The 25389-nt window shown below is 34.2% G+C and overlaps 1 protein-coding gene and 1 pseudogene across 1 annotated transcript in view; both read left to right on the top strand.

The window, feature by feature from the left end:
- Window positions 1-25389, top strand: part of LOC145291919 (uncharacterized) — a 411504-nt gene that overhangs the window by 117839 nt on the left and 268276 nt on the right. The window lies entirely within an intron of this gene.
- On the top strand, window positions 18810-19026 carry LOC145292581 (U2 spliceosomal RNA; annotated as a pseudogene).

The following is a 25389-nucleotide window of genomic DNA, read 5'->3' as shown; positions in this document are numbered from 1 at the left end:
TCATATGTTATTTTTCTCCTCTTTTGAAAATAGTCCATTTATGAATATCTCCAGTATCAAATAATCTTTATACACTGAAATTTACTTTATGTATAAAAACCAAAAACTAGGAAAACAAATGACTGATTGAAATATTTCTAAAGATGTACTAGTATTTTTCCGCCTACAAAAAAATCCTTTAAAATTACCACTATATAGGTTTTTGAGGGTGCTGAAGCGAAAACAACAGTTAAAATCCCAGGAAACAAGTAATTTCAATTATATGAATAAATTATAGTTTTAACAAATGGGGGATCACTTTTCTATATTAATTTAACGTAAAATAAATACCCACTTTATAGTCAAAGTGGACATTTTACGTTAAATTAATATAGAAAAGTGATCCCTCACTTGTTTAAACAATGACGTGCAACCTTAAGGGCAAATGTCACATAGCCCTCTACACAATTCGGGTCATTAGCTTTCCAACAAACCTTCATTTGTTAAATTCTGATCAATAGTAGTGACCCATTTACTAAAAAAATATTAATCTCATCTCAAGAAATATTGTCAAATACTGATCAGTTCAATATTTGCATGCAATGGGTAATATTGATATATAGTTATTTTATTTTTTTATTTTTTTTTATTGATATATAGTTATTTTTATTTTTTATGAAGGAAAAGATTTAAATTCGTTCCCTGTAGCAGAATTAAGGGGAACACCATATATGCTTGTATTTTTTTTAAATTTTTATTTTGTATTTCGGTAGAAATCGTTTCTATTTTTATTTGCCTCGGATACACTCAAAATTTCGCCTCCATTTTTTTTTTTTTTTTAGTTTCTTCTCTTCATCTCTGCTCCAGTAACATTTCATGTATTTCAGAGAATCTATTTTTATCATTTTTTTTTCCTTTGAAATCTTTCTATGATTGATCTATTACTGAATGAATATCTTTCGGTGCATTTCTCATGATTTGATGCAATCCGACCTGCTTCCTCATCTTCTATGAACAGTTCTTTTATAGTTTGTGTAATTAACACCAGCAATATTTTCTTAAGCATTCTATATGTCCCTCATGATTTTCCATAATATTAATTACTTGCCTAAATATGCGCTCTTTCGTTATTTTCAATCTTTTTTTCTTTTTTTGTATGGTTTGTTTTTCTCGCTTAGTAATTGGATAAATTGGCAGATACTTCCTCACATCTTTAAGATCTTTTGATTGTTGGCGTTCTGTCATGTTTCAGTTTCAAGTCATGGCTAAATGCACAGATGGGAAAAATGTTTCAAGTTGGTTCAATTGTCATAGTTTGAAAACATCATTTTCCTGGGTGTGTTTGGCTCGAGTTTGAAAATGTTGTTTTCCATGGTGTGTTTGGCTTGAGTTTGAAAATGTTGTTTTCCATGGTGTGTTTGGCTTGAGTTTGAAAATGTTGTTTTCCATGGTGTGTTTGGCTCGAGTTTGAAAAGGTCGTTTTCCATGATGTGTTTGGCTCGAGTTTGAAAATGTTGTTTTCCATGATGTGTTTGGCTCGAGTTTGAAAAGGTCGTTTTCCATGATGTGTTTGGCTCGAGTTTGAAAATGTTGTTTTTCATGGTGTGTTTGGCTCGAGTTTGAAAAGGTCGTTTTCCATGATGTGTTTGGCTCGAGTTTGAAAATGTTGTTTTCCATGGTGTGTTTGGCTCGAGTTTGAAAATGTTGTTTTCCATGGTGTGTTTGGCTCGAGTTTGAAAATGTCGTTTTCCATGGTGTGTTTGGCTCGAGTTTGAAAATGTCGTTTTCCATGGTGTGTTTGGCTCGAGTTTGAAAATGTCGTTTTCCATGGTGTGTTTGGCTCGAGTTTGAAAATGTCGTTTTCCATGGTGTGTTTGGCTCGAGTTTGAAAAGGTCGTTTTCCATGGTTTGTCCTATTCAACAGGGTCAGAAGACAGACATGCAGTATGTATTGAATACAGTAATTGTTTACTTTACATAGTTTGAACTTTCTCTATTAATCTGTTTTATAACCAATATTTTTTTCTAAATGTATTGCAGGAAAGAAAACGAATAAAATAATTGTCATTGTTAGACTGTACGCTGATAATACCGGAGATCAGAGTTACCCTGTTGAGTCGTACCAAAGACTAAAAAAACATGGTATTTGATACCTCCTTGCAAAATATTTTTCTAACATCCATCAATATACTATTTTTTATGTTGTTTGGCGTAATACGATATGTAAATCTTAAAAAAAGGATCCAATCCGTGAACATCAAATGAAGTAAAAATCCCTTATTTTTTCCTTTAGTCCTCACATTCCAGGAGCGATGTTTCTGATTAAATTCTAGTCACTTTTGAAGTAATCTCCTCCGGCTGCAATGCACTTGTACCATTCCAATCCAACAACTACTGGAAGTTCTTGTGTGAGTGTGTTTATACCTTCGTTACAGCCTCTTTTAGTTCTCCAATTGTCAAATAACGAGATCCTGTAAGGTTTTACTTGAGTTTAGAGAATAACCAAAAATCACAGGGAACAATGTCTCGACAATAGGGAGGGTGAGGAACTGTCTTGAATGGCCATCTTGGTCAAATAGTCTGTGACAAAGAAGGAGCACCCTTGGGACAAACTTTGTGCAAATCTTCCGCATCTTCATCTGGCTTTGAAGTTTTTTTTGTTTTGTTTTTTTTCCTTAAAAACATCAAGTGGCTTCATGCCCTGTTTGGAACAATTTCCATTAAAAAAAAAAAGTCGATTTTTGCCCTACACGATTAGAAATGTCTGATATAATCTTTAAACGTCATAACTGAGTACACATCTTAAAGATAACCTGTCTGTATACATAATAGTACGAGTATAATTTTGATGTTTATTTTACCACATGGTGCTATGTTTCACCGCTTGTTTCTGTCTTGTATGCGAATCAACATTAAAAACTCAGTTGTATTACAGGTATTCATTTCGATGATGTAATTAATTTAGATTATATCAAATGAGTCGACGCATTATGTAGTAATTTTTTACTTGCCAGAACTCGGATGTGGAGGGAGGAAACGAGATGGAATTCAGTGAGGTGGCCGTAACTGTTTGATTGACTGACTTTATAGCGTCGGTTTGTTGTCCACCCATGTGGATACGATGAGACATTTGCATAGAATCGACTAGGTGATTATAAAAGGGCCACTATAGTCGATCCATAGTGAGTTAGTCAGTTTTAGTTTGTTTGCTCGTTCACTGACCGTTCTATTTTTTTTTTTTTTTTTTTTTTTTTTTTTTACAAATAAAAGAACAAGTTGTCGTTGTGAGCAACGAGGCAATTCGTTGCAACTTTCAGATAAGTTTATCCCAAAATCGTGAAGGAGTTACCTACCACACAAGGAGGCGATTTCATTGTCCCCCCCCCCTTGACAAAAGGAGGGTGGACCTGTAAATTCACCCTTGTCTGTTCGTCCGTCGGCACTTTTCTCAATAACTACGTATTGGAATTTTTTGAAATTCTGCACAAACATTAAACATGATATGAGTAAAAAAAGTAACAGAATGAATTTTCCGGGAAAATTCTGGTTGGACCCCGAGGGGTATCTTTTGGGTTTAAAATGGCTAAAATTGACACTTTTGTGCTTATTAAAAAAATTAGTGACTTGGATTTTTATAAAACTTTCTGAAAAGTTGTAACTAACTGATTTCTATATAATTTTGTTTGTCTATACTTTGTGATAACTCTTGGGTGTGCCCCATGGGCTCCTTTAGGGCTAATAAAAACATTCCATTTTTGGGACTATTTTGCCATATTTGTCCAAAATTTTCTGTGTATGTCTATTTAGCAGTTTTGCATGGCGCTGAACTCAAATTTAAATATGTTAAGGCCTTGGGGACTTCTGGGGCTAAATGGGGGGCAGGAGATTGCAAATGATGGACTTGGTCATTTCTTTTTTTGCATGGTGCAAAACTCAAATTTACATATGTTACAGCCTAAAACTACACCGTTTGTTCATTTTCACCAGGATTTGACGTCCCCTGGGGACTTTTGGGGCTAAATGGGGAGGGGGGGGGAATGCTAAACTTAGTCATTTTTTTTTTTTTTATACCTCATTCACTGTGCATTCACGGTAGACCGTGCATGCTCCTCTTGTTCCCTTTCGTATCGAGTTCGGCTTTTGGTTCTTCGAGTTGCCTAAACCGCCCCTATTTTGTCAGCTAAAAATCCAACAATTACTTTTTACTAATTCATAAATTTACTTATGTAAAAGCTCGACGTTTTTTTTCTATTTAACCTTTTTATGCATTGTGTTGATTATTAAATCCAAATGTTTCTAGTTTTTGTCCAAAGTTTTATTTTGAAACTCTGCCAAGTGCTCCTATTCGTATTACAATAGTTTTGTAATAACAGAAACAATGTTTCATGGGGGGGGGGGATTGCCAGCATTTGTGTATAAAGAAAAGTCAAACTTTCGTTTGGCATGTTCCGGCATTTTACATAAACTGCTCAGAAAATTCTGATGATAGCACGGCCCTTATTCGGCATGACTACCAAAATGTGTACAGTGTATTAAAATAACAGCTTATTTCTGTTAGAAAACTGTATGCAAGTTAATCAAATAAAAATTGCCTTAGTTTAGAAGGATTTCTTTTTCATTTAGAAAGGACAAATTAGACTAAGTGTAGCATCAGAACAGATACTACACTTTGTTCCTGTTTTCTATTACTCTTTTGTTCTCCAGTTTTTTTTTTTTTTTGTTTTTTTTTGTAAACTGTCAAGTGCTCCTATAATTATTCGTATTATAATAGTTTTATGAAAGTTTCATATTTCAAGCTCCTGTGTATTTTCTTTAAAAAAAAAAAAAATCTGCTTCCGCCCAGTTATGGTGATAAATTATGTATTTTTTTATTTTTTTATTTATTACAAAGAAGACACCACTTATCAAGGCCCGGAGGCCACTTGAGGATAAGGGTTAGTGAGTGTACAGTAGTCAATGGGACAATAGCATAGTAATCATCAGTAGTAGAAATTTGGTAAATTGGATTATTTAAGAGTATGGTTCATCAAGAATTTGTTTATATTGGATATGTTTTCATGCTGTGCTTTGGTGATTATTTTTTTGGTCAGAATAACAAAACTTTCCTTCCATTTCTTTTTTGTAATCATCACGATGGCAATTGTAAAGTAAAATAACACTTGTGTGCGATTTTTTTTTTCCATTGAATTAAATCAACCATTGCATAACAATCGTAGTTATCACTAACAAAAAAAAAAAAATAAATAAAAATGAGTTTACAAATAGAACTTGTATTTCTCCATTACAAAAGATTTTTTGGGTTTTATATTATTTCCTAATATAATTGTAAATCTTAATTAAAAAAAATATATATATATAGAGAACTACACAATAAAATTTAAGTGGCTGACACGAGTAATGGCCATCATCCAGTACAAGACAACTTTGCCTTTTTGGGGAGCTGGATTTTCTCCACATTTAAAAACAGACCTTGTGGGGAGCCAAGTAAATAGAAACAAGATTTTTGGACAGATCAAGCCCAAGACTGACTTTACGAAATGTGTACATTTTTCTACTATAAATAAGTTGCCATTTTGGCACAATACCTATATACATTTGTATTAGAATATTTGTATTTGATTTTTTATTATTACAATTTCATGTAATGAACATCATTTTCATCGCTCAAAACGATACATCAATGTGAAATGTGTGATATTTTATCAGGCTGTGCTTTGGTGATTGTTATTTTTTGGTCAGGGTAACAAAACTTTCTGTTTTTGGCTATTGTGAAGTAAAATAATACTTATATGTGAATTTTTCCATTGGATTAAGTCAGCCATTGCATACCAATCGTATATATTACTAACCCGAGGAAAGTTTTTGAATTTTTGAAATGAGGATTGATTATTCATATTTTGGATTCTTTGAATTATTATCATCTTGAATGTCATTTTAACATTTTGGTCGATGCAACCTCCGATCTTCTTCACGTGTGTCTTGTCGAACTTGAGAATCTTTCTGACAAACTCTGGAATTTGCACAGAATTTGGAACGGAACCCTTTACTTAATCCAAGGATCCATGGCATAGTGGATAAATTACTTGATAAAATTCAGTTGTAAAGCCACACTTTTCTGGAGGTTGAAAGTTCAATCCTCAGTGTGGGGACACAGAACATGCTACATATATTGATTAAATAAAGGGTCCAGTTTGAAATTCTGTGCAGATTTTTGGGTTCAACAGAAAAATTCCAGAGTTCGACAAGATACACCTTAATAAGGTTGGAGATTACATCAACCAAAACATAAAAAAACAAAAAGCAAAACAAAATGTGCTTAAAATGAGAATTTTTGTCTGAAAACTGGAGATATTACAAGAAAGGTTCTTAAGTTTAACTACTTTACCAACTGATGGTGGATTTATGATCTTCAAACTAATTAGAATAAAAAGAATAAAAATTTAGATTATTCAAACTACTGTTCTCAGCTTGGATGTTATTGTCACAGCCTTTTGACCGATATAACCTTTGACCTTCTTCAGGTGTGTTTTGTTGAATTTGGGAATCTATACAGAATTCTGAATGGAATCCTTTATTTAATCCATATTGTGAACCTGAGACGCAATGGATAAAGTGCTATGTTTATCATTAGAGAATGAGTCTTTTTATGAAGAGTAGATAATACACTGTGATTGTGTTAGCGGCAGCTCCAGTAACTCTCGCTTCTCCTTTTTTGTCCCTCAGTCCTCATTTCCAATGAATTATTTTTCTGACAAAGGGTGAAGAAAAAGCTGCTTTCCAGGTTGGTAATACTTTGTGAATAGTAGCCTGAGATATCGGAAATTTTTCTGTTTCTATGTCTATCCTTGTGGCTATGTCACTAGTAAGGGTGCTGGAGGTAAATGTTTCATCTGGGCTGACATACCCGCCTGATAGTCGGGGACCCGAACCTTGGTTAACCACTAAGGAGCAGGTGTATAGTACTAGGGCTGCTGTATTGTCATTTAGTGAATGGATTCTGGGCTATGCAGTAGTTTCTGGTGGGGCCTCTCGATGCCATACTAGTGGGTAATTGTTACGGCTTTACCTTATGTGCTACAAAAAAAAAAAAATTTCCTCTCTTTCTCTCTCTTACTTTGCCTCTCTGTCCTACTCTAACCAAGTCTGTCAACCTGTTCCGCAAACCTCAAAAACTCAACATGAAATATCTCCCCCCCAAAAAACCCGAATAAACCTAAAATTCCATCCTCCAATGTAGACCCCTACTACTATGTCTCATTCTCCAACATCAGGGGTCTACATTCCAAACTTTCCGAGGTTGAAACCCAATTACAGGAGACAAAACCGGACTTACTCTTTCTAAGCGAAATTGGCATAGGGCCGACCACTTCCCCAGATGAGTTCATAATAAAAGGATACTCTAACTTAACATCTAAATCTGACCTCCAAGATCGCCATGGACATGGAATATGCACCTACATTTAAGATAGCTTCCCGTGTGGTAGAGATATCTCCAGAGAAGACCCTAATTTACCTTATATGTGCTTCTGGGTTGCACTTGCTTACACCACCGCATTCATATTTGCCCTGTATCGCCCCACAACAGCGGGGTTACTGTCCTTAAGAGTATATCTGAGAAAATTGACCTCATCCTGTCTGCTCATCCTTTGGCTACCATTCACATTTGCGGTGAGTTCAATGTCCATAATGTGGAATGGTTGATCCACTGAAATAAGACAGATGATGAGGGGAGGTTTTGTCATGATTTTGCCATTGCCTATGACTTCACTCAGATTGTTCACGAACCCACCCGTGTGCCCGATACTACTGGTCAATATGCAAGCCTTCTAGACCTTTTTCTCACAACTTCCCCTGAGCTATGTTCATGTTCCGTTCTATCTCCCCTGGGATCCTCCGATCACACAGTTGTATCAGTTAAGATAAAAATGAAATATAATAAATCTACAGATGTACCTCTCCACCGTACTGTATATTGATACTCCATGGCTGACTAGGATAGCTTCCATACATTCATATCTGATCTACCTTTGCATTCCATGTTTAAAAAAGATGTGTCCTCTATAGTATCAGACCTGACCGAATGGTTAATTGTAGGCATAGACCGATTCATACCATCCAAAAAATTCCAACAAAAACCTAACAGCCAGCCATGGTTCTCCCCAGAATGTGCTGCTGCTATTGCGCACAGAAATCACTTTTTCCATAGCTACCAACATAATAGATGTACTGAGACTAAAGCTGCCTTCAGGACTGCCAGCAACCACTGTAAAAGAGTGACAAAAAACGCAAGAGAGCTATATGCTCAGTCCGTCAAATCCAAAGTAGCTGAGCAGCGGCTTGGTTTTCACCAGTTTTGGCAAATAGCAAACAGGATCCTGACCAGATGCGTGCGTTCTATCCCAATTATCATCAATGGACTTGAGGTCATCTCATCAGCATTAGACAAGGCCAAACTATTTGCCAAGAACTTTACAGCTAACTCTACCCTCTGCGCCGAAGGTCATCAACTCCCTGTATTTCCTCCTACAACAGACAACACCTTATCCAACATATAAATATCTGTGCACGAGGTCGCCAAACTAATCAAGAACCTTGATTCCAGTAAAGCAACTGGCCCAGACGGCATTCCAATTATAGTATTGAAAAAGCTTCAACCAGAACTTGCGCCCATACTTACCAAACTGTTTAAGCGTTGCCTTAAGAAGTGCTTTCCAACATCCTGGAAAACCTCGTCAGTATGCCCTGTATTTAAGAACTCAGGTGATAAGTCATCTCCCTCTCAGTACAGACCAATAAGTCTTTTGCGTGCCATGAGTAAGTTACTGGAATCCATATTAAATAAAGAAGTAGTCAACCACCTCAGCAGAAATAACCTCCTTAGTGACATGCAATATGGTTTCCATTCTGCTAGATCTGCAGCTGTGTGCTAACAGTTATATCCCATAGGATTAGTAAATCTCTCGACAAAGGCTTCCTTCTTAGGGCAATTGCTCTTGACATATCAAAGGTCTTCGATAAGGTTTGGCATAAGGGCCTACTTCACAAGATTTCCAGCTACAGTATAACTGGAAATGTTTTCTCAATAATTAAATCATTTCTCTCTGATAGGTTCATAAGAGTAGTGATTGATGGGCAGAAATCAGAGGCCCATAGTATTAATGGTGGAGTCCCCAAGGGGTCCATCGTGGGCCCAACTCTCTTCCTGATCTACATCAATGATCTCCCAAAACACATACTTAAATCATTCGTTGACATCTATGCTGATGACACGACCATCTACGGCAACACATCAAAGGTCGTAAATGACAAAGCTCTCTCTGATTCCCTCTCCTCTGATCTTGAGCGCGTGGTTCAGTGGGGGAAGAGATGGCTTGTTATTTTTAATGCATCTAAAACCAAGCTCCTAACTTTACATCATCAACGCTCTGTTTCTCATCTAGCATCAATTGAAATGGATGGCTCTCGTCTTGGGGAGGCTTCATGTTTTGACAAGCTCCTGGGTTTGACCTTTACTCCTGATCTAAAATGAAACAAGTATATCAAGTCTGTTGCCCTGGCCGCTGGGAAAATGGTGGGATCCTTCTACCGCTCCAGAAAATATCTCACTACTGATGCAATTCTCTATCTCTATAAAAGCCAAGTATGTCCAAAGACGGAGTACTGCTGCCACATCTGGGCTGGAGCTTCAAAAAACAGCCTATCCTGCCTTGACAAAGTACAAAATAAACTTCGTGGCTTAGTGGGGGATGCTTTCTTCTCTTCTCTGCAACCTCTCTCCCACAGAAGAGATGTTGCGAGCCTGTCTTTGTTTTATCGTTATTTCCGTGGCAAGTGCTCGTTCGAGCTCCAATCTCTGGTCCCCCCTCGCCAATCCTTCATGATAAACACCCGTGTAGCTAAAACCACTGTCAGTAATTTCCCCCACTCTTTATCTGTGCCTAAATCAAAACATAGATTCCATGAACATAGCTTTTTTCTGAGAAGTGCATGCCTGTTGAATTCTCTTCCGTTTGCCTGTTTCCCACCTGGCTACAACTTGGATGTCTTCAAGTCCAACATAAACAAATTCCTGATTAATCGCCCCCTTAAGTAAGACACTTTATCAAATCTCCAATACCAACTATTACGATATTATCCCATTAATTATTGTACACAAAATAACCTTTATTCCCGAGTGGCTTCTGGACCTTGATAAGTGATGATCCCCATGTAAAAAAAAAAAGAAGAAAAAAAAGGTTTAATCTTCAGTGTGGATGATATTAGTAATATAATTCCAAATTACTTAAGACTTCCGCCCAGTTATGGACGAAGAATCAGCTACACTTGTTGATGAAATAAAATGTCCTGTTTGACATTCTGTACAGACTTTCAAGTTTGACAAAATAAATCTGAAGGTTGAAGATTACATTTGTCGAAATCTTGTGGAAATAGAATCCAAGATGAAAACCGTAGTCTGAATAATCCCAAATCACGATTCGTCATCTGAAAAGTTTGTGAAACACAAGCTTGTTGCATATTTTTGTTTTGTTCTGCTGTAATTGAATCGGCTGCGTTTGATGGCCTAGTTTGTTGCAAACTAGATTGTTACTGATGTAATCGATTGATCACATCTCGATATGATAAAATCAATTTGCATTAACTGATCACATCTGTCTTTCCAATAGCACTGTACATGAAATGTGACATTATGTTGTAAGTTAGGTTTTCCAGATGCGTCCTCGTAACTTAGCTTTGTTGCTTGGTCTGTCACACTTTAGTTTGAAATGTCATTGCATTTAGTCTGTTGATCAATTTTGAATTGTCGTTTTCGTTAGACTGTCGATCAATTTTGAATTATCATGTTTAGTCTTTCAATCAGCTTTGAATTTTCATGTCGTTTAATTTTTTTTTTTTAAATTTTGAAATTTCACTTCGTTTAGTCTGTCTCGTCTGAAATTTCGTTTCCATTGATATGTGCAGATTAAATGGATATTTTTAACAACGCTTCTTAAACTAATTGTTAACAGCATGTTTTTCTGAAATCACACAACCATATCTAATATTTCTTATTCTTTTCGGTCATAGGTTTATTTTTAAATTAAATATCCATTAAAATAGTTTGATCCATAATCTTGTATCCCTGTTTATTCAACTTTAGCGTTGGTATTTTCTGTCTGTTCGAGATATTCATTGGATTGGCTGATATTGTCTGCCCTGGCTGAGGAAAATGACGTGTGTTTCTATTGTACAGGCAATTTGATACTTCCTGTTGTATCTGACCTATTTTCTTTTCGTTTTTCTTTTTTTTTTCTTTTTCTTTCTTTTCTTTTTCTCATGTTTTGCTTTTCTTTTCTAATCTAATAAACAATTTACAAAGGAGAAATCTTGGAACAATAAATCAGTTTGAATATCTGCATAGTAAAATCAATAGTGAAAATGAATATTAACAAATAATGCTGTTTTAAAAGCGGTAAAATTGAAACCAGCTGTGAGCGCGTTGTTAATTGTATAATTAGAATTGTAAATAGATATTAGACGTTAGTATTTTTGCAGCTAAGAAAGATGAATCATTTATTTGTTGATCTGTTCATTATTTATAGGTTTTCTGTTGCTCCCTCTTCTCTGTCGTAATTTAATGCTTGTCATGCGAGTTACAATCTTTTTAACGACGGATTCTTGTATGACCATTTGTTAAAGATTGACCAGTTTAAGACATCAATCAGACAAAACGTAGGATATCTGGAATAAATTATTAAAGATTTAAAAAAAGGGGCAGCTTTTAAAAAAATACGTAGACAACTAATGGAAATAAATAAAAAGGAAAACCTTAATTATTTAAGTTCAACGTTTCGTCTTCATTTAAAAAAACTTTCCCAGGATGATTGATTTGAAGATTTCGAATGGGATATGTCCTTTAAAACTGAATATCCTTTTCATGGGTCTGATTGCTCCTATAATTGCTGGAATGGTGGAGATCTTCCTAAGATTCCAGTTTCTTGGTAAGACCTTGGTATTTCGTTATCTTTTCTTTCTCAGCCCTTTTTAACATAGCATCATTGGAGGCACTAACTTCTACTAGGGTTGCTTCTTCTTTTTGTCCCCTATCATTGTGTGGTTTAATAGCTCTGTTTTCTAGACACTTAGTTGTAACAATTGCATATGAAAATAAAAATGAAAACATAAATTATTCGTGAGTTCATCAACGTTTCGTCTTCATTTAAGACTTCTTCAGGATGATTGATTTGACGAAAATAAACAAAAAACACAATTACTTGAAAATACATGGTGTGTGTGTGTGTGTGTGTGTGTGTGTGTGTGACTTGGAAAAGGGTTTTTATTGTCTCATGGCATTTAGTATTGAATATGTGCAGTGTGTGTTTCTTTTCACCTGCTGCATAGTTAAATTAAAAAAAAAATTTTTTTAATTTCATTTTTACCCCGAACGAGGCACAGTGCCACTTTGATATAGGGGACTACTATCGAGGACACAAGTTGCAGGGATACTATGTAGGGGGTTGAGCAGCAACATTACACTTGAACTTCTACATATCAGTACAGTTGGGAAAGCAGGAACCCGGAAGGGAGTTTCAAAGTCTAGTATTTCTGGAGAAGAAACTACTGGAGTATAAGGCTTTCTTACATCTAGGGATCTCAACTGTGAAGGGGTGGAATTTTGCTGCTTGTTGGGTTTGTCGGGGGGGGTATTTACATCGAGGGGGTACAAGTGCTTACAGTTCCTCGGAGCATTCACCGTTAAAGTACTTGTAGAACAGGCATAGGGATGCTACATTTCGTCGATGGGGCAGAGACTGAAGCTTAGATGACAGTTCAGGACCTATTAGGTTGGCAACTCTCTTTTGAACCTTGTTTAGGAGTGAGAGACTAGTAGCAGATGCACCAGACCAAATATGACAACAATACTTCATACATGGGCGAATGGTGGCCTTATAGAGGTATAGGATACTTTCGGGCGTTAGTAGCTTTCTAGAATGGTAGAGAGAACCCACCTTCTTCGCAGCGGTCCAGGCGATACTCTTGATGTAATTGTTCCAACTCATGTTTCCTGAGAGCGTTAGGCCGAGGAGTTTGAAGGATGTACTTTCAGATAAAGAGTCATTGGCCATTGGTATTGATGGTAGAGAAGGTTTCTTGTAATTATTGAAGGAAACGAGTTTAGTCTTGGCAGCATTGAATGTGACCATCCATTTTTGTCCCTATTCCACTACAGATTAGAGGTCACCCTCTAGTGTTTCTGCCATTTCTTTAGATATGTGTTCATTTGTTTTCCTGTCATGTCTGGTCATGGGGGTATTTTTAGAAACGTCCGGTTTATTTTGCATTGTATAAATCCCCTCCTCTCACATGAAATCAGAAAAAGAAATGGTTATGAATAAACAGATGAAAACAGAAACGCCTTTCTTGTTCAAATGTCTGAGTATTTTTTAGAAGTAAAATTTATCACAAGAATAAGTTTTAATTCGTCAACTTCTACTTTTATGTTAATTGAGAAAAAATCGCTTTTTAATCTTATTTAATATTTAGACTTTGATGTTGTAGAATTAACCTATAATATAAATGTCACCTGTCTGTTTAAATTTATATATGTATGTATGTTTGTATGTCTGCCTAAAACTTTCGACAGTGGTGACGGATTTTCACGAGATCGGTATCATTTTGAAGTTTGATGTCTCGGACAACAACTATAAAAAAATTGGCCGCAAACATTGATTCCTTCACCCTCAACTGAACAGTTTTCTACAAGGAGGGGTCGATTTTTTGCGAGCCATTTTTGCAAGTCATTGTATCGATTGGATTGACTTTGCATAATTTTAATGTCCCAAATTTCAGGTCGCACTATGGAGTAGTGGTAAGACGTCAGATTTTCTTTCACTTTCTTTTCTGCCTTCGTGTCACGGGTTCGAGCCTGCCTGCCTACTACCACTTTATTTTTTTTTTCGCTCAACATATACCTCCAAACACCCGGGTAACGCCAGGCACCCAGGCTAATTTCTAATATATCAGAAACAAATTTGCTGTTTATAAGCATTAACACAATTTTTTAAATGTTAGAATTGTTAATTATACAAACAAATCTTTGAATGTTAGTCAAGTTTAGAATATGAATCATATATTTCAATTATAAAAATGAAACAATTAGGATTAATGTTTTAATGATTTATATTTCAAATGTGGGATTTTTTTTTATTCGCTCCCCCTACCCCATAGGTGTGCAAAGTAACAAACTTTTTTGGCGGGGGGGGGGATGTAATTTTTTAAATTTTTTTTTTTAATCTGCACAAATACTTTTAATCCGTGTAAAGAATAACTTAATATTCATAATATATTTCTCTTTTTGATTTATTTGGTCAATCAACTCTTGTGTTCTGACTTCCTTACTCTTCCCACACCTCTTATCCTCCTTCACAGACTCCCTACCTTTCTTGAATCTCTTATGCCACTTAAAAACTGATGCCCAATTCATGCAAAAGCCGGCTGAAGCATTCCATACGTTTGTGTTTTTTTCAAAACAATTTTATTGTATATCATCCTTCTAAAGTGTCCTCACATCCAGATAGCATTTTTTAAATTCACCAGCTGTGACAATCAGACTTTAGTAGAGCGTATTCCAATTCCTGCTGTAGCTGTTCATTTGAACCTAAAATTATAAAAATTGGTCAGTCATCTCATAAGATATATAGCAAGACCATACTGAATTTTCAAGAGTCTCCGACAATTTTAAATGCCTGTACAAAAAAATCTGGAAACTTATTGAAGGCACCTCGTATTTGTTATATGTTCAGACATATACTACTAAATAATATAAAATTTTTATGCCAAAACAATTGTACTGGACCAACAAGGAGAAATTGAGGAGGAAGTGTTGGACATTTGTGAATTCTTGCATTTTTTGTTTCACAAATATGAAAGAATTAAAAAAAATTGTAAGTTACTGCAGTAGTTAAATATGTTCAAACATTTTGTGGAATGCTGACCTTAGGATATTTTCCATCCTATTTTTATAATCTTTTGTTTTAAGGGGGGGGGGGAAACAAAAAAAAAAAAAATGTTTTGCTAAACCATGATTATTTGTTTTCCATTTATTTTTATTTATTTAACTGTTGTTAATGATGAGATTCTTTCAAATGAAACCCAATAATACAGTTTATTTACTCAAGAGTAAATAGAAAATGATAAAACAAAACTTAATCTTCTCTACTGTTAATCTATATATCTTTAAAAATGAGAATGTGTGTGTGAGAGGACACTTCTCAACCTATATACTCAACAAATTTTACTTCTACAGACTGGAAATTTGGTATATAGGGCATTCAGACGTGTGAAAAACATTTTAACTGGTTTTCATCCAGAAAAAGGGCTATTAAAGAGTCAAAATTGAAAAATTAGCATGTGGTGATCATTAGATTTTTATCTTTTTTGCTAACTGTTTCATGATTGCGCATGTGTGAATCGTTCGCATGACAGATTACTTATGTTCAGAATAAGTAGATTTGAAAACACTTTTTTAAAAGATTCTTTCATGCTGGTCTAATGGTTATAATCTGTGTTTTTTAAGTTTTGGTTTCGAGCTCAGCTCGAGTATATGTATATATTTTTTTTTTTACTTATAAGAAATGTTTAGAAAAAACAATACTTGCACATTTCTCCGTTTCTTTATGAATTAAAATATAATATTTATGCGTATTTTATGACTGGGCAACGCCGGGTGACCTGCTAGTATTCATATAAAATAATGTCTCAATGAGAGAAGTTAAAAGAAAGAAATAAGAAAATTTCTAAAACTGGGAAAAAAAGAAAAGAAAAACATCAATTGGTATAGAAAAAAAAGAAAAACATATCAATTGGTATTGAAAAAAAAAAGAAGAAAAACGTCTCATTATAGAAATAGAGTAGATTTTGTTCTTAATTTTAGATAGTGTGTTTTCTTTAGGGTGAGACTTATCATTCCACCCTGTACAGTCCATGTTTTGTAGGCCTACACGAGGATGGTAAAAATCACAGCTCTGTATAATTGAAGTTTGATCTGCAGGTGAATTCATCTACGCTCGCACACGGTGGATAGGAGACATGCAAAGGCAGTGCTTGGTTATCATGCAGTCGACTTCGTCTGTGTACTGCACAAAGTATCTGTTCCGGCACATGCTGCAAGCAAAGACTAGCTATGACTAGCAAAGACCATATGTGGGGGTAACCCCACATATCTGAACTTGGTCAATGTAGGGATCACCCTACAGACCACAGTTACTATCCAGCTCCCATTTCTCACCTCTCGGGAGCTGGATCCCCCTTTCCCTCCCCCCTCCCTCTCTCTCCACATTAAAAAACGGCCTTGTGCCTAATTTGCTCAGTGGGGAAGCAAATAAACCAATACTGCACAAAATGTATCTATAAAACAAGTAATCGCTGTTCTTTTAAAATTGCGGTATTCCAGCATATATCTTGAGACACTTTATTCTTGCATTACTTCCCCTGTTTTCTAGACGGTGATAGCTGATTTGGTGTCCCTGACGAAACCTCTTCCAACAGATATTTTAACTGAAGGAATTTATCACTTTCATTGACGAATTATTATTAGTATTTGTAGTACATGCTGGAATGATATAAATTATTTAAGCTTTAAGTATTATTATTGTGATTATTTTTTTAAAATTATTTTTATTATAAAACATTTTTAAATTAACTAAAATAGTTAAAAAAAAAAAAAAAAAAAATTTCCTAAGCATGTAATACTAATTTTTTGTAACTTAATTTTTTTTATGCAAAACATTCTTAAAAGCAAATAAACATTTTTTACAGAAAGATATCATTCTTATGCCAAACGTCTTATACTACAAATACTAATCTAAGAATGTGATAAATTCCGTCAGTTAAAATATCTGTTAGATGTTTCGTCGGGATGCCAAATCATCTATCACCGTCTAGAAAACAGGGGACGTAATGTAAGAATAAAATGTCTCAAGATATATGCCGGAATGCTAAAACTGTTTAAGAAATCCAAGAAATTCCGCTTTTTTGACTTCATTCTCATTACAATAAATCGTGTTTTATTTATTGATCATTTATAGTTTTCGATTTTGTTTGTGATTTATAAATAAAAATAAAATACTTTTTCAGAAGGGAGGATTGTTGTTTCTGTTAACATATCCACTCTCTACCCCATCCTGCGACACTTTATCAAATGTTTGGTCTTACCATTGGTGCCATTTTCTAAATGGTATTGATTTTAGCTTGGCAGAGTGACAGAATTTCTCCCAACAAATGTTGTTAAATATTCATTGCTTGAAACAAAAACTAGAAAAGAAATGAGTTTAACCGATTTTTTTTTTTTTTTACCTAAAGTAAAAAAAAAAAAAAAAGGGGGGGGATGCATCTAGAAAGCAATTCAGCAAACATGCATCGATGCAAAATAATTGTCTTTTTTTTTTCTCTTTTTTTTTCTCTTTTTTTTCTTTTCTTATTCTTTGCAGTCATTGCACAACTAGTGTTTCGATATGCACAAATGAATCCAGCAAAACTAAGCCTCTTATTTTGCTGCATAAAATCTCATTCGGATCCATGTTTTTCAAGTTCTTTGTTTGCTTCTGAAAACATTTTTTTAAGAAAATTGTACAGTTCTTGTTTTTTTTTTTTTTTTTTTTTTTTAATAAATCATCCTTGTCCTCCAGTAGCCTTTGGACCTTAGTGAGTAGTTACTCATAAGAAAAAGATTATATCATTGAATACAAATATAGGTTAGAATAATGAGATTTTTCTTAATAACCATGCCTTGGATTAAAAAAAAAAAAAAAAAAAAAATTGCACAAACATTAGTCATGGTGAAAGTAAATTTTTTACTTGTGGGGGGAAGACCCGCAGGCTTGTTTTTAATGTCACCATACACTATCAGTCTACTCTTCTCCACGCATATCCTTAGACTATACTGATTTAATCTTCCTCCAGGATCATCAGAATTAGTCCTGTCTTTAGGACTCCCATCACCACTCGTATTATTTGTATTCATCAGACTACTGTTCTCATCTTGAGTATGATTTTCACAACGTTTCGGTCAATGTAACTTTTGACCTTCTTCAGGTGTATCTTATCGAACTCGGAAATGTTTCTCTCGAACTCTGGAATTTGGATGGAATTTCAAGCGGAACCCTTTATTTACTTCATGGGAGTAGCATGCTCTTGTTCTGTCAGCCATGATTGGATCGAGGTGTTAAGTAATTTGCAATTGTATTTTTTCGGTTGCCCACACTGAGGATTGAACCTTCAACCTTCAGGAGAATATCACTTTTTACAATTGATTTTTCCAAGTACTCTAACACCAAAGGTCTTTGCGGACAATTCTAATGCGAAGCCTTAAACCTATTTTTATTTCTAGTTGTAAATATCACTATTTATTACTCATTATTACTATGTATTAACGTATATCTATCTCGCAATATACATATATAGTTATGTTTTTATTACTTGTATATATTATCTATTGTTATCTGAAGAAGGTCGGAGGTTACATCGACCAAAACATTGTGAAAATCACACTTAAGATGAGAACAGCAATCCGATGAATCCAAATAATACGAATAACCAATCTTCATCTCCAAAATTCAGAAACGTCCATTATATTAGTTTAATAATCATTTCTCTTCATGCAACGCATGTCCTCTTACATCCAAGGATAAACCATGAGCCGTTATAAAGTCTAAATTCAACTAGTGTATAGTTTTATTGACCTCAATTCAAGTGGCCTTGGGTACGGTAATAAACTGCAGCTAGCGATGAGACCCAAATTTGGGAGCTTGCGATGGGTGATGTTTCCCTTAGTTATCACTACACTCATGTCCACTCTGTTTTCTTGGCCTTTTGGTCAAGATCAAAGTGTAGTATCTGTTCCGGCAGATGCTGCACTTAAGATGGTTTGTACCAGTCAATGGAGGGGAAACCCTCTATACTGGGACAATTAATTATTATTTTTGGTAACCAGAGTGACCCCTTTTAGGGGAGCTGGTTTTTACCTCACATTAAAAACGGCCTTGTGCCTAATTTGCTCAGTGGGGGAGCAAATAAATACCATCTGTTCCGGCAGATACTGCACTTAAGATAATTTGTACCAGTCAATGGAGGGGAAACCCTCTATACTGGGACAATTATTATTTTTGGTAACCAGAGTGACCCCTTTTAGGGGAGCTGGTTTTTACCTCACATTAAAAACGGCCTTGTGCCTAATTTGCTCAGTGGGGGAGCAAATAAATACCATCTGTTCCGGCAGATGCTGCAAGCTATGACTAGCTATGACTAGCAAAGATCAGATGTGGGGGCAACCCCACATGCCTGACATTTAACGAGCTCCCATTTCCCACCTCTCGGGAGCTAGCCCCCTTTTTCCCTTCCCCCTCCCTTCACTCCTCACATTAAAAATTGGCCTTGTGCCTAATTTGCTCGGTGGGGGAGAAAATAAATACCATCTGTTCTTCAGATGCTGCACTTCCATTTCTTGTTCTTTCGGTGGAGGAGAAATCCTTCACGACTGAGACAATTTTTATTTTTGTACCTTTTCTCCACGTTAAAAAACGACCCTGGTGTCTAACTCTGTCCCGTGGGGAGGCATAGTAAATAGGTACACTCATGTCCACTTTGACTTGGCTAAATGCAAATACCGAGCGAAATGACATCACTGTAAAGAAAAGACTATAAAAAGGAGAGACAGCACGTTAGAGAAGACGATCACTTTAAAGATGTGGATGACGTCACAACCGTAATGAGAAGTCATGTGTGGCGGGAGAATGAGGAAATAAATATCGTTACACAAAAAGAGTTGAGTTATTATTTGTCCTATGTTCTTTGCGACATATTCTGCTACAACATGTTAGTACACCTGTACTAATTTACAAGAGTACTTGACGTAAGTTGGTTAAGCTTTAAGTGTGTGTGTGTGTGTGTGTGTTTGATACTGTCATGTAGTGTAGAAAGAGGAACTTCAAACATTGTCCGTTGCTAGCTATCTAGTTGTGTCAGTTTTCAACGATTTTCTTCTCGGCCTGATTTACTTTCTTTGATTTTACTATCTCCGACCTCACTTGTCCTCAATCATCTCTAACTGTTGTAAACTGTTGCAAAACTCCTCACAACACCTAAAGCTGGCCGTAAACTAACTATAAATATATTGACCTACATTATCCGGTCAAAACCAACAAAAGTCTGTTACTGCCACACCTTGATTAACAAAATATTTTAGGTGCCGTTTGTGTGTCATGGTGAACAACTTCCTATATATTTGTTCTGTTGATAAACTTATCTCCTCTCTTCTTTTTTTCATTTTCTAACAGAGGGAGGAGGAGAACGTTGATAGTACTACACCATAAAAACCAACAACCAATCAAGTGTTAAGAATCTAGTCTACTCTACTATTTCACCGATAGCTAGAGGGGGGGGGTCATACCATGCCTAAGATTATTAAAGAAAGTGACTATAGAGCTGCTTGCAAACATGCGTCACCAGGTGTTCCAAAATTGTCGCCCATAAATATTGACTCAACTCAGTGTTGCTTAACTCCATTGAACTAGTATTTCAATATTAAATATAGTTCTAATTTGTCATGAATTCTTCATAATTCACAAGTTATTTTGGGCCTTGCTTTTAACTCTGTTTATTTTAAAGAAATAAAAAAAAAATGGTTACCATGGATTCTATGCTTTATTCGCTTTCTTTTTTTTTTTTTAATTTCTAAAAAAATCAGTTGATCTTATCTGGTTATGCTATTCTTGCATTGCCTTTTTTATATACAGAATATTTTTTTAACTATATTTTTTTTTTTGTGGAATAAGGAACAAGATAAAATAAAAACAAATAGCTGAAAATATCTTCGTTCTTTTTTAAAAATTGTACTAAAAAAGTTTTTAAAATCTTATATCCACAATCCAGAAAAAACGTATTTCAATATTTTAACCTTGTATCTTTTTAGTTAAATTGATTGTAAATTCCTAAAAGGTGTTTACGTTGTTGCACATAATAACATTCATAAAGTAATAGCAGTTAAGTTTTTGGCAATCTAATTTATGAATTTAACTCTGATTCTCAAAGTTGAACAGCAATCATCTTGACTCTGATAAGTCGCTATTTGATTAACTCGCCATTTTTTTTTCTTTATTAATATCCCATTATTTTCTTAAATACTTTTTTATTTTCTTTTGAAAAATACTTTTTCTGACTAGGAATATTCTAAAACCTATTGAATCTAGCTATCAGTATTACTTTTAAACGATGTGTATGTGTTTAAGAAACTCTGTTGGAATACAAATGTGGTTAGAAATGTTTAAAATTATTTCATCATATAGGGCTCTACATCGCGAGTGAAACGGTCACATTTGCGAGTGATTATTCAAAATGGCGACTAGAAATAATGAAACGCTCATCTTTTGGTGATTGCATTTCTCTTACTGCCAATCTTCAAAAACTCACTATTGAGTGAAAAATATCTTTTCAACTTTTTTTTTTTTTTAATAAAACGAACAAAGTTAAATTATTAAACAATCCAAGTTAAATTATTAAACAATCCAAGTTAAATTATTAAACAATCCAAGTTAAATTATTAAACAATCCAAGTTAAATTATTTAAACAATCCAAGTTTCTTGTTTTTTTTTTTATTTTTATTTTTTTTTAATGAAGGCTGTTTAAAAAAACATCTGAAGAAATCAGAATGTTTATACCTTCAAGTATCAGCATAAAATTTGTTGTATATTTAGAAATGATATACATACTCGTCACAGAACGAAGATGTCATATTCTAAAAATCATGTGGGTTTGGCTAGTAACTTTTCTATTTGGCTAGTAAACGGAAATATTTAGTTTAGCAAATATATATTTGTCCATAGAGCCCTGTCATATATTGCCAGGTGTAGCTTGTCTTAAAATGTTAAGATATTTAAAACAAACAAAAAACGAAAACAGTTGCTTCAAACTTTAAAGTTAAAAACTATATCTCCTAGGCAATCTCAGATTTCTTCACTATTTATCAATAGAGCTATGACAACAGCGTATTCTTTTCCTTGTTTTGATTCTCGGATATATATTCATTGATATCTTGTTTTTTTGTAGGGTGATGTGGTTCTTGATTGTGTCTGTGTCGGATATATACTCGAGAGTCAAAATAATGAAAAGAATATGCTGTTGTCATAGCCCTATTTATCAATAATATATTAACAGGGAGTACTTGTAAAACTCTCACCCTTGTAAAGTGAACTGGAAATTGTTTTATTTAAAAAAAAAAATGGAAGATTAAAAGTGCAATAAAATGATATCTCTTATTTTATTCTTATTTGTTAATTTAGGATTTGTGATGCGGACAGTGGGGTAGAATTTATCACATAATCTCTCTCATACACACGAATAAATATAAAAATATCAAACTCTTAAGAGTCTGAACAGATTTGATCTTAGGCAACAAATCTTGAACACATAGTGCTCAATAGCCTTTCAGATAGAGCTTTATAACAATGACTATTTAAAACGAACTTGTTTTGTGGAGTTCCTTTTAAATATTTATTTTATTTATCTCGTTTCCATGAAGTTAGGCACAAGGTCAAGTGTGAGTTTGATGAATATTGTTTATGTAGAATGAGCTGGATTCGAACTTGCTAGATCCAGGTTTTCAGTCAGTGTCATTAACCACTTAACAACTTATATTTAACACTAGATAACATCGAATGGATTTTACAGAATGCTAAAGACCTCATTCTGGGATAAATATTTAATTGAAAAAAAAAAAAAATTTGTATTTAACAGTATAAAAACAAACTTGTGCACTTTATTAATGAAAAACGGAATCCTTATTTTAAAGTGTTATCTAAAAATATTTTAAATGAGCGAAGTACAGTTTCCAAAAAAAAATCTTTTTTTTTTTTTTTTTTTTTTTTTTTTTTTGTAAAAGGCACAGAATCTATATGAATAAGACTGATAATGTATGCACGTGTATCTTTAAATATTTAACCGATAAACTCTTAAACTCCTGGCCACATAACAGTAAAATTAACAGGAAATAGTAATCATACACTAAGGATAGTTTATAACAAGTAAACTATTTGTTTGGATGGATAATAAAAAACTCCAACAAAGTCAAGGGAGAAAACTTTAAGAAAATCATACACAAAGAAATGAAAAAATTAGGCCTAAAAGCGGACGTATCAGCTAACATAAAAATAACAAACTTCCTGGACGTCACGTTAAACTTAGATAAAAACACATATGAACCATACTTAAAAGATAACGCTACTCCAATTTACGTAAACCCTAAGTCCAACCACCCACCATCAATTATAAAACACATTCCTAACTCAATCGTAAGTAGACTCAGTAATAACTCAAGCGATGAAAATGCATTTAACAGGTCAACCAATATCTATGAAACAGCCCTAAAAAATAGTGGATACAAAAATATCAATATCAAATATAAGCAACAAAACACCAACAACTATAATAAAATTAAAAATAGAAGAAAAAGAACTATAATTTGGTATACGGCCCCATACAATCAAATGTTAAAAACAAAACTTGGCAAGAAATTTCTAGATCTTATTCAAAAACACTTTCCCGCAACCAACCCATTACACAAAATCTTCAATAAAAATACCTTGAAGTTATCTTACAGTTGTTGCGAAAATTTAGAGATGATAATTAAAGCACATAATAACAAAATACTAAATGAAAACAATGTAAACAACAACAAAATAAACAATAAAAAAAGTAGACACCATGACAGAAATAAAACCAACACTAGCAGAAATAATAATAATAATAATAACAAACCAACCCCGGACAAGAACAACCATACCATAAATAATAATACTTATAACGAACAAGATAAATGCAATTGTAGACACCGCACAATTTGCCCAGTCCAAAATAAATGTCTAACAAAAAGTGTAGTTTATCAAGCAACAATATTTGCGAAAGAAAACCCGAATAACAAGAAATATTACATAGGCATGACTTCCTTAGATTTTAAAACCCGATACTATGACCACAAAAGTACCTTCAAAAATAAAAAACACCGTATAAAAACAACACTAGCGAATAAATACTGGGAACTCAAAGAAAGCGGACATTCGCCAGTAGTCGAATGGAAAATAATGAGACAAGCCACCACGTGCAGACATTTAGACGACCCATGTAAATTATGCCTCCATGAAAAATTTGCTATCCTGTACTTTAAAGAACCTCAAAATCTATTAAACTGTAGATGAGAAATAGCAAACAACTGTGTTCACAAAATAAAACTTACTCTAGGATAGCGATACAAATAGCTTTAAAACTAACAATAACAATAGAAAACAGACAAATAAATAAATTAAATAAACATGAATATACATAAACGATCACACACATATGTATATATGTATATATATGTGTGTGTGTGTACACATAGGTATATTCATATATATATAAAAAAAAAAAAGAGGGAAAAGATCTACCTTAAACCACTAACCTAGTTCTAAAACAGATCCTTTGTTCGATAAAATGCATGCCCATTGGCTGATAGGAGGGGGCGCGGTGGATACTAGAAAGCTGATTGGCTAACTAGAAATCCTCAACATATATAAAAACAAGAAGCAACCACAAAATTCGCGCATAAGCCTGACGAATCCTACAGTGGATGAAACGCAGAATATTCAGTGTAGCTTAATCGCCATATATATTTTATAAATTACTAACTAGCTCTACCTACGTATTGAGCACTTTTGAAGTAAATACTTAAAGTTTACGCATAAGTCTATACTTTCGTATATTAAATTTGTGTGAGTAAATGAAGTAGTTATATATATATATATATATATATATATATATATTCTCCCAAACCTCTTGTCTTGATGGAGGGGAGACTAAAACTTGTTACTATGGTACTATGGTTTCAAATGAACTGAAATAACAGCAAGAGTGAGACTTGATTCCAAATATTTCTCACGTTACATCTCCCCTCTTTTGGAAATAGGGTACGATTATGAATATTTCCAGTATCAAATAATCTTTATACATTGTGAAATTTACTTCATGTATGAAAACCAAAGAGGAAGATATAACATATGAGAAATATTTGGAATCAAGTCTCCCCTTGCTGTTATTTCAGATTATTTGAAACCATAGCAGCAAGTTTTAGTCTCCCCTCCATCAAGGCCAGATGTTTTGAGGAAATATCAGATATTTTGTAATTCATATGCAACACTAGGAAAATACATGACTTTTATGAGCTTAATGTCTCCCCGACATCAAGGCCAGAGGTTTTGGGTATATATATATATATATATATATATATATATATATATAAAGCGAGATAAGACACTGATAGATATTACTTGAAGTAATACTTTCAAGGTGATCCTAGCCAAAAAAAGAAAAAGCTCAATATTTAAGAATAGAGCAATATATAAGTTTTG

Source organism: Euprymna scolopes, chromosome 13 (assembly GCF_053919585.1).
Source record: "Euprymna scolopes isolate OS-2025 chromosome 13, ASM5391958v1, whole genome shotgun sequence".
Classification (NCBI taxonomy): domain Eukaryota; kingdom Metazoa; phylum Mollusca; class Cephalopoda; order Sepiida; family Sepiolidae; genus Euprymna; species Euprymna scolopes.
This window is presented reverse-complemented; position numbering and strand designations above follow the sequence as displayed.